Source organism: Aythya ferina (genome assembly GCF_964211825.1).
Source record: "Aythya ferina genome assembly, chromosome: 12".
NCBI lineage: Eukaryota > Metazoa > Chordata > Aves > Anseriformes > Anatidae > Aythya > Aythya ferina.
This window is the reverse complement of record NC_140308.1, coordinates 6,462,147-6,474,148: the sequence shown is the minus strand read 5'-3', so window position 1 is coordinate 6,474,148 and position 12,002 is coordinate 6,462,147. Positions and strand designations below refer to the sequence as shown.

General features: G+C 35.4%; 1 protein-coding gene across 11 annotated transcripts in view; it reads left to right on the top strand.

Moving 5' to 3' along the window:
- Positions 1-12,002, top strand: part of WWOX (WW domain containing oxidoreductase) — a 563,654-nt gene that overhangs the window by 109,596 nt on the left and 442,056 nt on the right. The window lies entirely within an intron of this gene.

The following is a 12,002-nucleotide window of genomic DNA, read 5'->3' as shown; positions in this document are numbered from 1 at the left end:
TTTATAAAACAGAGAGTAGATTTGCTTGTCTTTTGAGATTCTGCTCATCTGAAACACTTGTGGCCTGGATACTACATCTTGTCAGCACATAAATGGATATTCTCATAACTGTGTCACAACTTGGGAGCAGGTTCTTCCCTAGCTGATAGCTATTGGAAGACAGTCTTAAAGGACTGTGTTTCACTGATCTTCTCCTGAATGAGAAAGCTAAAATGGAACTACTTCAGAAGTATTCCTAAATTTCATCCACTTGAAGGATGAAAACCTATTGTAGCTGGGGAAGGGTTTCATGGTGGAAGAGGAAAAAATTGCTAAGATAGTAAATCATGAAAAAAACACATTCTTCAGAGAATCTTTTGAGAATCTGAGAGATTCTGGAAACTACCTGAAGAATGAAGAAATTTCAGCCTTTGTTCAGCAGGATTTTAACAGGGGCTGGTTGTGTAGAGAAAACAAATGATGCAACAGAGGGAGCTCTAAGAAAAACGTAAATAATAAACAGGAGGAAAGAGTTACTCTGGAAGCAAACATTAAATACAAATTGGAGTAGAACTCAAGAGCTAAGAAGACATTCTTATTTAAAAGTAAAAATCAGATGATTCATCTTCAAGTTTTTATGCCTTGTAGATATTTGATAGGAACCTTTTATTCCTTTTTGGATTTGTTAGGTGTTGCAGCCTTGTCCATGGATAAAAATCGGTCTCAGAGTATATAAACACTGGTAAATTATGCTATATTCCTATAAATATATTCTAGAAAATCCTTTATCCACACAGAAAAAAATAGTAGTTGTTTTATTTCTGTTATCTACACTCTTGAGTTGATACAGCTGTTACTTTTTGAGACTTTTTTTTTTACATAGGCTCAAATTAAGTTTTGGGATAGAAGGCTTTTTACAGATGATCCTAGATCCTATAGTTTCATGACCACAGCAGAATATCAGTTTACCTTAACAAGAGAATGATGCTCTCCAGTTTTTCTTTCTCTCTTAGTTAAAAAGATGCTGTGGGCAGAATAAGGTAAGTATTCAATTGCAGTTGAACCTCCCAAAGTCTTCTGACAGAATAAAACAATATTGCTGATCTACCTCTTAGTTCATTACAGGACTGGAGCACAACTTGAACATGATGTGACTAATATATGAAATGTTAGTCTTACCTGATAAAAGATAGGGCCAAAGAGTTCACAGAACAAATTCTATATTGAAAGCCAATTCATTATGGTATGGTAGTACTGACTAATTTTAGGCTCTCTTGTAGTTTTGAAATGCAATGCTGTAATTTCTGTGATTTTTACTGTGATTTCTGGCATTCTTCTAGTATCCCTGGCTTGTTGTCTGGAGAAACATTCCCCAGTGGGAATTTCTGCGAGCAGTGGATGACTTTCACCTTCCTTGTGAACATGGTGTTAGGGTTTGGGTGAGAGCAGGAAAAAGGCCTCAGTGCACCTAATGGCTAACTGTTCAAGTTATTTCTTCTAGCTTTATCTAGTCTTTCCCTTCTGCTATTTTCCAGCTCAGGCAGTTGATTGAATGTCTCTGTTACGGAAAATCAAATGATCTGTTTATAATAACATTCTGGGCTAAGATGGATTTGGCATTAGCTGCTTTTTGTGCAGTTGGATGAGGCAGACAATCAAATCTTTCATATTAGGCTTTTGGAACTAGAAAACACTGCGTTGAATCTCCTCTTCATTGAGTGGGCACAATGTGAGGAATTATGGTTGGTATTAATCCCACTTTATAGACAAAATTACTGCCCTCCTGTGCTTTTATGCAATGTAGCATTTAAACCTAGCCAGCATCTTTGGTAGTTCACAGTCCGTAGGGTTTGGTATTGGTGCAGGAGCATGGATTTGTGGATGTGATGCTGTGGTATCTATTTCCTAGTCATCATGTATTTGACTAAAACCTCTGTGCTTTAATTGGAAAGGAGGGCTAATGTTTCAGTTCCAAAATTTCCAAAATATGTATTGACCTATTGCTGCCAATATTTCCAATTGTGAAGCATAGTGCTTGCCTGATCCTCAGCATAAGAACACTGACATGAGCAGAACAGTTAGTAGGTAGAACTGAGCAGTAAAGCTACACATGAAATTTTATGTGCCTCTTTAGTTTTGAGTGGTGCATAGTGCCACTTGGTTTGAATTAAAGTAATCTTCAGCCAAACCAATTTAATGTTCTCAGTGTTTGAAGGGAAAAAAAAAAAAAAGAGAGAGAGAAATTATCCTGAAAAAACTTGAATTACTCTAAAGACATAAAATAGTGTTTGCCAAAAGCTACTACTGAGAATTTTCTGAATTGGTAGTAACAATTCACAATTATGCAGGACTTCTGTATGTAGATTTTCACTGCATTTTTTTTTTTTTTGATAAGAATTGGCGTATGCTAACAGTTTATTCACTTATGCTGTGTGTAGAAATACAGAAAAGACAGCAGTTATGAATTATGAGTCTCTGTTTGGAACCTTAGTCTCTTATTATTTCCCTAACCAGACCCAAAATGGTGAGGGCCAGATTTTCAGCTGGACTCCTTTACTGAGGCCTCAAACTCCATGAGTACATTCATTTTTCATGCTGCAAGCAGAAGTGTTGTGAAATCTTGTGAGTGCAATTAAGATTTCAGAGCCTGCTAAAAATGCACTCTAGAATACTCTTTTTCTGGATTTTCCTAGATTGTAACTGACGTATTGCATGCTTGTTTTTACTGTATTTTAATTCTAATTTATTCACAAATAAATCATAGATGTGTGATAAATTCTATTTGTATATATTCCATATGAGATCTGTTCAGCAAGTTCTTGCATAGATAACAAAGGATCTGGAAAAACTAAATATATGATTTAAATGAATTATTAGTGATATTATTATGCCATAATGTCATTAACAGTTCTGTAGTAGAAGTATCTTTGTTAGATACTTCTGATGTTAACTGATGTTAGAGACAATCATTGCCACTATATAAAGTTGTTCAAAGTGTGCATATATTTTCTAACCATCACAAATCTTTGAAATCTATAGAAATATATTTTGTGAATTAAAGCTAGAAACGGTTGATCTATTAAATTTGTCTTTTGAACTTCCGTAAATATATAGCTGTCATTCTGACAGTGCTACTTAGACACAAGCTTCTTGTTGACATTGTACGTTTTGAGATACTCAAAAATCACAGAATCACACAGAATCACAGAATTTTCTAGGTTGGAAGAGACCTCAAGGTCATCGAGTCCAACCTCCAACCTAGCGCTAACAGCCCTCCACTAAACCATATCCCTAAGCTCTACATCTAAACGTCTATTCATGTTGAATTAAGTATGGAAACATGCATAGTTCAGAAGTTACTGTTGCAGATAGAACGTATCTTAAATTTAAATAAGATCAAAGTTTGACTGCATTTGAAGCATTCATAATAATATTTGGGTGAAACTTGTTTTTTCTTCCCGCACCCTCCTCCCCATGTGGTGGTACTGTGCCTTATTAAAGTCTAGGGATTGGCTTTCTGCATAAATACCTTTTTTCTTTCTTTCATTTTTTGTTTTTCTTTCATTCTGTTTTTATGTTCTCATATACAATTACCCCATTGTGGTAGCATGTGTCAAGTCAAGTGGATACAGAGACTGTTTCCAGTATTTTTTTAATTAAAAATCTCTCAAGTTTAATCCATCCCCCCTTTTACTGGAGGCAAGAGATCATGACGTTTTCACCAGATCACCTTAAATTTCTTCTCTGAATGCAAGAAATATCACCTTCCTCAGAACATTTTGTTAAAGTAAAAATCTGTATTAAAATAAAAATAGAATTGACAGTTCTCTATAAGATCACCTATAATTACATCTGCAAAAATATTCAATGCTTTTGCACATTAACAAGAAGAATGTTAGGTGTTTTTTGCACAGTTTTATGACTACAACTGGTTTGTCTAAAATTTGTGAAATTACCACTTGTCTTTGGAGCATTATCCAAGTTTCTTCCTTAAGTTACAGATGCCAAATGCAAAAGAAAGAGAGTCTAAAGACAGGGGACTGTTTCTGTTTCACTCAGTACCTGAATGCTTGCATTGGCTGTTTTGGTTGGCTCAGAAGACATCTAGCTCTTCAGCTTTGGAAACAAAATGGAGAGTGATAAATGTGACCAACTGCTTTTGGACTATTTTTCTTTACTCCTCTTTAATGTGGTGGCAGGAAAATATTTGATAAAATCTCAGCCCCCAGATTTCAGCATAGTCTGTAATACTGATGGGAGTGCCACCCCCCAGTTGGCATCAGGGAGGATGGTTTTGCTATTGTTCATCTGTAGAGTCAGAGCAGACAGAGACCCTTGCTTAATTGCTGTGAATGCAACCATGGCATGGAACTGGACTATAATTATGAAATAATTTTGGACTAAGAAAGACGACCAACTCTGTCTCCCATTCGTTATTTATTCTGGTAAACTGTGGGTGTGAAGATTAACAAATGGAGGAGTTTTCAGGTATGCTCAAACTCTCGAGTTACAGTGGAGGAATAAGGGAATGAATTTTCAGAGTCCAGGATTATTTATTTAAATAGGAGACAGGAACGAAATCTCTGCTCACAGGAAACAGCCCAGACCAAACTGTTAGTCATTCCTTCTTGCATATGCTGTATACCCAGTAGATATTGAATTATTTTCTGGGGAAGGAAAGAAAAAAAAAAAGGGGGGTTTCAGCAGAAGGGATTGAAGAGTTCTCTCTTTGCCCACCGCCAGCAGAGTCTACAGTCTGGTGGTTAGAGTGCTCCTGAAAGCTAGGAGGTGGTTTGGATATTATCAGATCATTACACACAGCAGCACGTAATTACTATGTAATTACACAATGGGGTGGCATTGGTACCAATGGCAGCAGCATTCTGTAAAAAGTTGAGCTTGGCTTAATTCTTTAGGACTTTAAAAAGTGGTCTGTGAGGATCCAAAAGGAAAGGAGACACCTTGTAACAGGTTTGAAACATGCGTTCTTGAGAAAATTTACCGTTTGCTTTGTCCTTAAAATTTCTTTTCTGACTTATTGTAGCCAGGCGTATGTTAAGACTGGTAATCCCCAGTGGCTTTCTGCTCAGCACAATGGTGGTTTTGGTTCCCATTCTGAGTTATGTGTTCATGTCACAGTCTAAGACAAGTCCAAGGTGGCTCACAAATGTTTTGGATTCCAATTTTAAAAGTCTTAAGATGTGCTGCCTTTCAAAAAAAAACAAAAAAACAAAAAAAACAACAAAAACAAACAAAAAAAAGAAAAACAAACAAACAGACAAACAAAAAAAAGCCATAAGATGCACCAGCTGTGAAGGGTGTTTTCAGTACTCAAGGAAGTAAAATATATGTGACTTAATATGCCTGATTAAAATCTATTCTATTGCAAATAAAATAAGGATTTTGCAGCATTATAGCTTAATGGATTTTAAGGAGATCTATGTGTTTAATCAATGTTGTCTTCTAAAAATTCTGAAATATAAAGAAGAGTAGCTATTTAATTGCCTATACATTAAAATGTATTTAGTCAATTTAGTGAAGCTTTTCTATGGGAGGTAATTAAAACATATGAAGGTAGTGTCTTCTGGCACTTGGATATGGATTCTTTACTGCTGATATTAGACAGGCCACGCATATGCCACATGCGTCTTAATCTTAGAATCCAAAAAATTGTGTTATAGTCTGCAAAGGTTGTATTTCTTCATTAGCTGTTCCCAAGGCATCAAAAATCCCAGAGGATGTCAAAGGACATTAATTTTTATCACAACATGGAATCTTTCAGGTCTGAATGGCAGCACACAGCTGCTGGGGGCTTTCCGAACTTGATTACAGCTCTATATATCTCTAGGCAAAACAGAGGAAGGAGTTGTCAGTGACAAGTGAAATGTTCAAAATGCATGAAGTGTTTTATTGTTTGAATGATCAACTGTGGTCTCTAGAACGTGTTCCAAGGGGTTAGCTGTTTTCAATGGGAAATACCACAAATATGTAATAAAAGTAGTAATTGGCCTTTCTTGTGAATTGTAGCTTCCTTTTTTTCACAAGTACTTAGTGTGTGCAAAATAAATTTGTATCTTTGGAAGCACATGAAAAACCAACAAATCATTCCATGGTTACTGCAAAATGAATGTTCCTTTACAGCTGGCTTATGCTTATGAGTAACTGTTTGTGCATATTTGTAAATGATGCTTTACTGTTGGGATTTTGAAAAAAAACAGAGAATCATGTGTCCACTTTAAATAGACTTTTACCAGATTACCAGATTCCAGATATTTTCATTGCTACTGTCTTCTAAGTATCAGAGAAATACATAAAGAAAGTAAATTTTTGCAAGGTGTGGCAAATAATGGAATGAGGTGCCCACTTTATTGAGTCAGAGCTTGAGAAAAGGAAGAAGAGGATACAGAATGGAAATGCTGAAATGTTGAACGTGTACAGAAATTAAGTTGCAGAGCCCCGTGCTATCCCTTTTCTACGCTGACTTGGCCCTGGGAATTTCAAAATCCATATCATATGGAATTTTGTTTCCTCCGAGATACAGAACAAGCAAAGATGCAGCACTTTGACAAAATAAAATGTGGTTTCTTGGATGGATTTTGTTCTGAAGTGCAGTCTTGAGGAGGCACTGGGTTTAGGGAAGAGCAGCACTGATACTAGTTAATATCAGTACCCTGCGTATAGTGTTTACTGTCAGAGGTAATTTAGGGTTAGATTAGAGCTGTGCAGAAAGAAATTCACAGCTGTGGATAATGGATCCCCAAAAGGCAAAAGTGTCCCTGGCATGAACCTAATGGAAGAACCTCTCTTCCCGCACCCCCACCCCCCCCACCCCCCCTAAAGCCTGTGAAATATAATTCTTCCTCCTTGATAAGAGATGAGGTATATTTGAACAGGAAGAGAAGGCTCTAAACTCATGGATTGAGTTCATTGAACCTTGCTCAGAGATTTGCTTCTTCAGACCTTCAGGAAAATGATAGAGTAGGAATGTCATACATACGGAACTGAGCTAATCCCTGGGGCACTAGGAAGGCATATGCCTTGCAGTTATCAGTTAAAAGTAAGTAAGAATACTAATCTGACCTTCACTTTAACTAAAGAATTTGTTATCAAAGGTGGTTTACTGACATAATGATATCAAATAACAAAATGTAGATTAAAAAGGATTAAAAAGTTCCTAATTCCGCAGATTTCTAATATCGCATACCAATTGTAGTATATAAAACAACAAGGTGTGGGAGACAGATCATGCCAACAAATTAAACTTAATCCCTGCTTTTCTTATTTTTTACGTAGTCTTTGTGAAACTCATACAGGAGTAAAAGGTTAAAATTCCAGTTTGGATCATTTTTATGGGAAGATACTTTGGGTGGCATAGGTTTTACTAAGGTCAGATTGATAGCAATATTAAAAATGTTTTAAGTGTTAATATTAAATGTTTATTTTCTAGATTTAATTTAATTTTTTTATTTTTTTATTTTTTTTTTTTTTTGTATTAGATCTGAATTTCTCTTTAGGAGTTCAACTTTAAAATATTCACAATAGTGGGAATTGCTTTTGTACCTCCATTGAATGGAAAAGTAGGAGTTTTTCAAACTTTTTGATCCCCCTAGGGCTAAAATGACAAAATTTTTAATTCAAAGGATGATTACTTATTAATTTATGGGGGTGTAAGATGTGTGTATTTTTTTGTGTGTGTGTGTATTTTTTTTTTCTGTAGGTGTAAGAAAACCTAATAAAGGGAAAAATAGGACTAATGGATGTTTCTGTTTAAATCTAAATCTATTGAGACCTTTGTTCCTTTCACAAACTTTTATGAAATTGTACACTCAAGGTTTTATAGAGGTAATGAATAATGATTGAGATGGTTGACCTATATGGCTGTATGTATTTTATGAAGATATAGGAGCAGCTGCTCATAATAATTCCCATGTATTTGGTATGAAGGGAGAAGCAGAGCAGTTTCAGTCCATTCCCATTAATCTCTTGGAAGTGGGGCAGAAGTATTTGCTGATCAACAGTGTCAAATCCTGCAAAGAAATCCAGTAGGATGAATTTGAGAGAATTTTCCTTGCTTATAGCTGGAGGTCATCCATCGGGGCTCTAAGTCCTGTGTTAGTACCTTGCCTTAAAATGAAACCTGTCTAACAAGGATCCATAATTCTGTTAGCTGACAGGTGGCTGTACAGGCTATTTTTGCTGGCTTTTCAGTCAACACTTGTAGAAAAAGGGAAGCTAGGCATTAAGCATTCATTTTCAAAATTCATAGAATTTTGAAAAAAAAGAAGTGCTTTTTTTGTGTGTAAGTTTTCATCAAAGTAGTAAATGTTTTGGGGTCAGTGCTACATTACAAGTGGTACCGAAATCTGCTGCTGTCTGACTCTAAGTGGTTTCCTCATTGCTCAGTTTCCCATCATTGTTCCTACCATGATTGAGAGGAATTTCTGGAGAAGGTTGTTTAACTTTTCTTTTCAACTCTTTTCTTCTTTTTATCTTTTTTTTTGGGGAGCCGTAAGACTAGTCTTAGTTACCCTCTTTGTGAATATAGACATTTCCTCACAGAAGTAGTACCATTTTCTAGCTTTGAAAGAGAGCAACCTGGGTTTTCAGAGGTATGGGATGGAAAAATTCGTAGTCTGTGACTTTGCTTCTTTATGGAAGAGAAAGCACATCTCTCTGCCTTCTTTAGTGGCCGTGACATAGGTCTACAGTTGCTTATGGGATTTGGGGGATATGGCAAGGCCTTTTCTGTTGAATTTCTGTGTAATTCCAAACAGTGTGAACTTTTCAAATCACTTGAGAAGTGCCCCAGATGGTGTGACATTCTGCTTCATGGGAAGATTTGAAAGTATTCCCTTTGCATAATTTCTAGTTAACTATTTCATTGCATTTGAAATGGGAGAACACCAAAGCCAAGAACTCTGTTGACATTTTGGTGGTGTTTGTTTAACCTCCTAGTGCACAGGCTACATTTGTTGAAAAATATTATTCTTACCTTTGCAAATCATCAGTAATTAATTCCCTTGGAAATATCTACTGCAGCACACAGCCAGCTTGGGAGTCTGCTGACAGATCATGGTTTTACATCAGGTGCTAACAAATTGATTATTAAATTTCGTAACTAACTGATTTATAGAAGCAACTTAATTTCTGTATCTCTAATGTATTCACTTATTTCATTTTAAAATAACGCAGAGCAGTTGTATTGCTTTGATTCTAATGGTGAATTTAGCACAGCATATAAGATCTGAATGACTTCCCTGATACAAGGCTTAGCAATATATCACAAGCTTGTGAAGTGCACAAGATATTCAGTGGTTTTCAGCTGAGATATTCACAGTTAAGAATGTCCTTGTTAATTCTACATGCTTTTTAACTTTCACTAAATTGTAGCTACATTTACCAGCATGATGAGTTTTCTACAATTGCTGGGTAGCTTGCAGTTTAAGCAGTATATTCTTGAGTCTCAGTCATGCTGTGAATGATAAGAAACAGTGACTACATGCTATGGTGGAGCAGCTTATGTTCAACTCCCAGAACATACTTAAATTGTAATGGTAGAGCACATTAGCTCGCTGGGTGTGATGTAAGTCAATGACTGAAGGCATTTTAAGGAGACATAAGGGTAAATTTTCATAACATTCTGCAAGGTTTTAACTACATGGTGTTTCCAGAAATATCAAATAGGTGTCATGGTTAAAAGGTGCAGCTTCGTAATGTCAATACCAGGAGTAAATATAAAGAAAAATTTATTTTGCTGGTGACGTTTTTTGTTGGTCTTAGTTGTGCCTTTGATGTAGAATTAGAAACTACTTGAAATCAAGGGGAGATTTTTTTTTTCTCTCTTTTCCTTGGGCTCAGGAGGAAGCCTAATGTAGATCACAGCAGTGTTTTTAATGAACTTGTGAAATCAAGGTCATAGTTCTGCTATCACTTAAAAATACTCCTGTCATAAAGCAAAGCTGTAGTGCCAGATGTGTGGTGTGAATTGTCAAGTATCTTAAAAATTTTGTTCCTGCATAATGATACGTTCAGTGATACAGAGCTCTGCACCACTGAGATTAGAATCTGTCATCTGTGGCTGAAATTCATAACCATATGATGGCTGTTACATAGGTAATGTGAAATGGGTATGTAATTTCATTCATTTCCTGGTGTGTAAATGTCCAGGTCACAAAAACTTAGATGACAATTTTCAGTAATTGGACCTTTGTTAGCAGTCATACCAGAGACACCGATAGCTTAGTGGTCATGGATCCAGATCTGAGAGGTGGCTCTTTTGGAGCTGAAATGAAGCACAACAGCAGTAGCTGTTGATATGACCCTTTAGGTTTTTCTGTGATGTTTTCTAGGGAAACCACTTTTAAAATATTTTGAAGCACTAACACTAATTAAAAATGTAGCAATTCTAAAAGGTAATCTGATATTACTTTTTCAGTAGGATATTAGTTTAAAATGTTTCTGTATTCATTTTTATGTTTCTTCACAGATTTTTTATGGAATATTGTAAATACTTTACAGTCTCTTTAATTTTAATTATCTGAATTTAAAAAAAAAGAACAAACTAGTATTCAAAAATAAAAATATCATGAAAAAGCATAATTTTATTTCTTTTATAAAACCCAATTAAATGTACTTACATTTTAAAAGACTACATTTTATAGTTTTATATTTCTAGAATTCTGTTTTTAATTAATTAAGCTGACAGATTTAGGTATAGAGTGCATATTTTGCCTCTGGTACTTATTGTGTAATTAGTATTAATGAAAGATATTAGAATTTGGATAGGTGGAATATAATGCTGATTCATTTGTGTGTCCTTTCCATCTTACTCAGGTGTGTTACTTCATACTACATGTGACAATTATCAAATAGAGTTACAGTCTTTTTATAAAACAGTACCATATTTGCTTTTGCAGGGAATGATGATGGTATTTTCTGTATTACTGTAGTACTCACGTGCCCCAGTTCTGAAACAGAAGGATCTTATACCAAAAAAGCATCTATGTTGAAGAAACTTGTTCCTTTTCCCAGCAGATTTACAAATCTGTAAATTAATTCTTGCCAGATCTTTACATAAACTTTTAGAAGAGATGATGAATCATCCAAAGTTTCCCCACATGCACTCAATCTTCATAAGGCTTTGTTTTCCTCTTGGCAGATGCATCTCTAACTGGCAAAATGAACTTGGATTTAAAATATTTTGATAAAAAATGCCTCAAAAGATTGGATACCGTTTTAAAAATATGGTCTTGAATATCCTAGCAAATAGTCTGCTCCATGCAGTGTTGGGTGAAGCTGAAAAACAAAAAGGAAGAAAAAAAAAAAAAACAAAAAAACAAAAAAACACTGCCTTTGTGCAAGTAAGTTGGTTTGAGCAGAAAAAGAGAACCTTGCATTTAAAAGAACAGTCCCCTTTTATCTTCAGTTACTCTTGCAGATGCATCTTGTATATGAAGATATTACATGTGTTACAGCCCAAAAGGAAAATCAGAAATTCAGCACTTATAAAATGAGCTTCCCAAAGTGCACAGATGTTTCATACTGCTTCTGAAGCTTTTTGTTATTTTTGTTTTCTAACTTGGCACAAGTACAGATACTAGCTTCTTAATTTCTTATACAACCAGATTATAGTGGTAACTTCCCAACAGGCTCAAAGTTGAAATTTATTTTAATAAAGACATGTAGCCTACTCTTTATATCCCTGATCATGCACAGACTTCAGTATTTAGCTAAGGTATATTTGATTCCACAAGAAATGTTTTCGAAAACTGGGCTATCAAAACCCAAGGTTTTCAAACGTACATGATGGAACCTAACTCAGTGTTTGTTTGACAACCTGGGACATTTTTCATGTTCTTTTCCAGAATTTCTTTTGCAGATGCTCATAGTGGAGATTTGAGCCGTGTAGGAAAATGATCTGATGCTGGGTCTCCATCTTCTTTTGTGTGTAGGGCTGTGAGGAAATAACTTGAAAAGAATGGAGGACAGACAGCTTTTTTTCCTAGTTGTGCTTCAGTTACTAT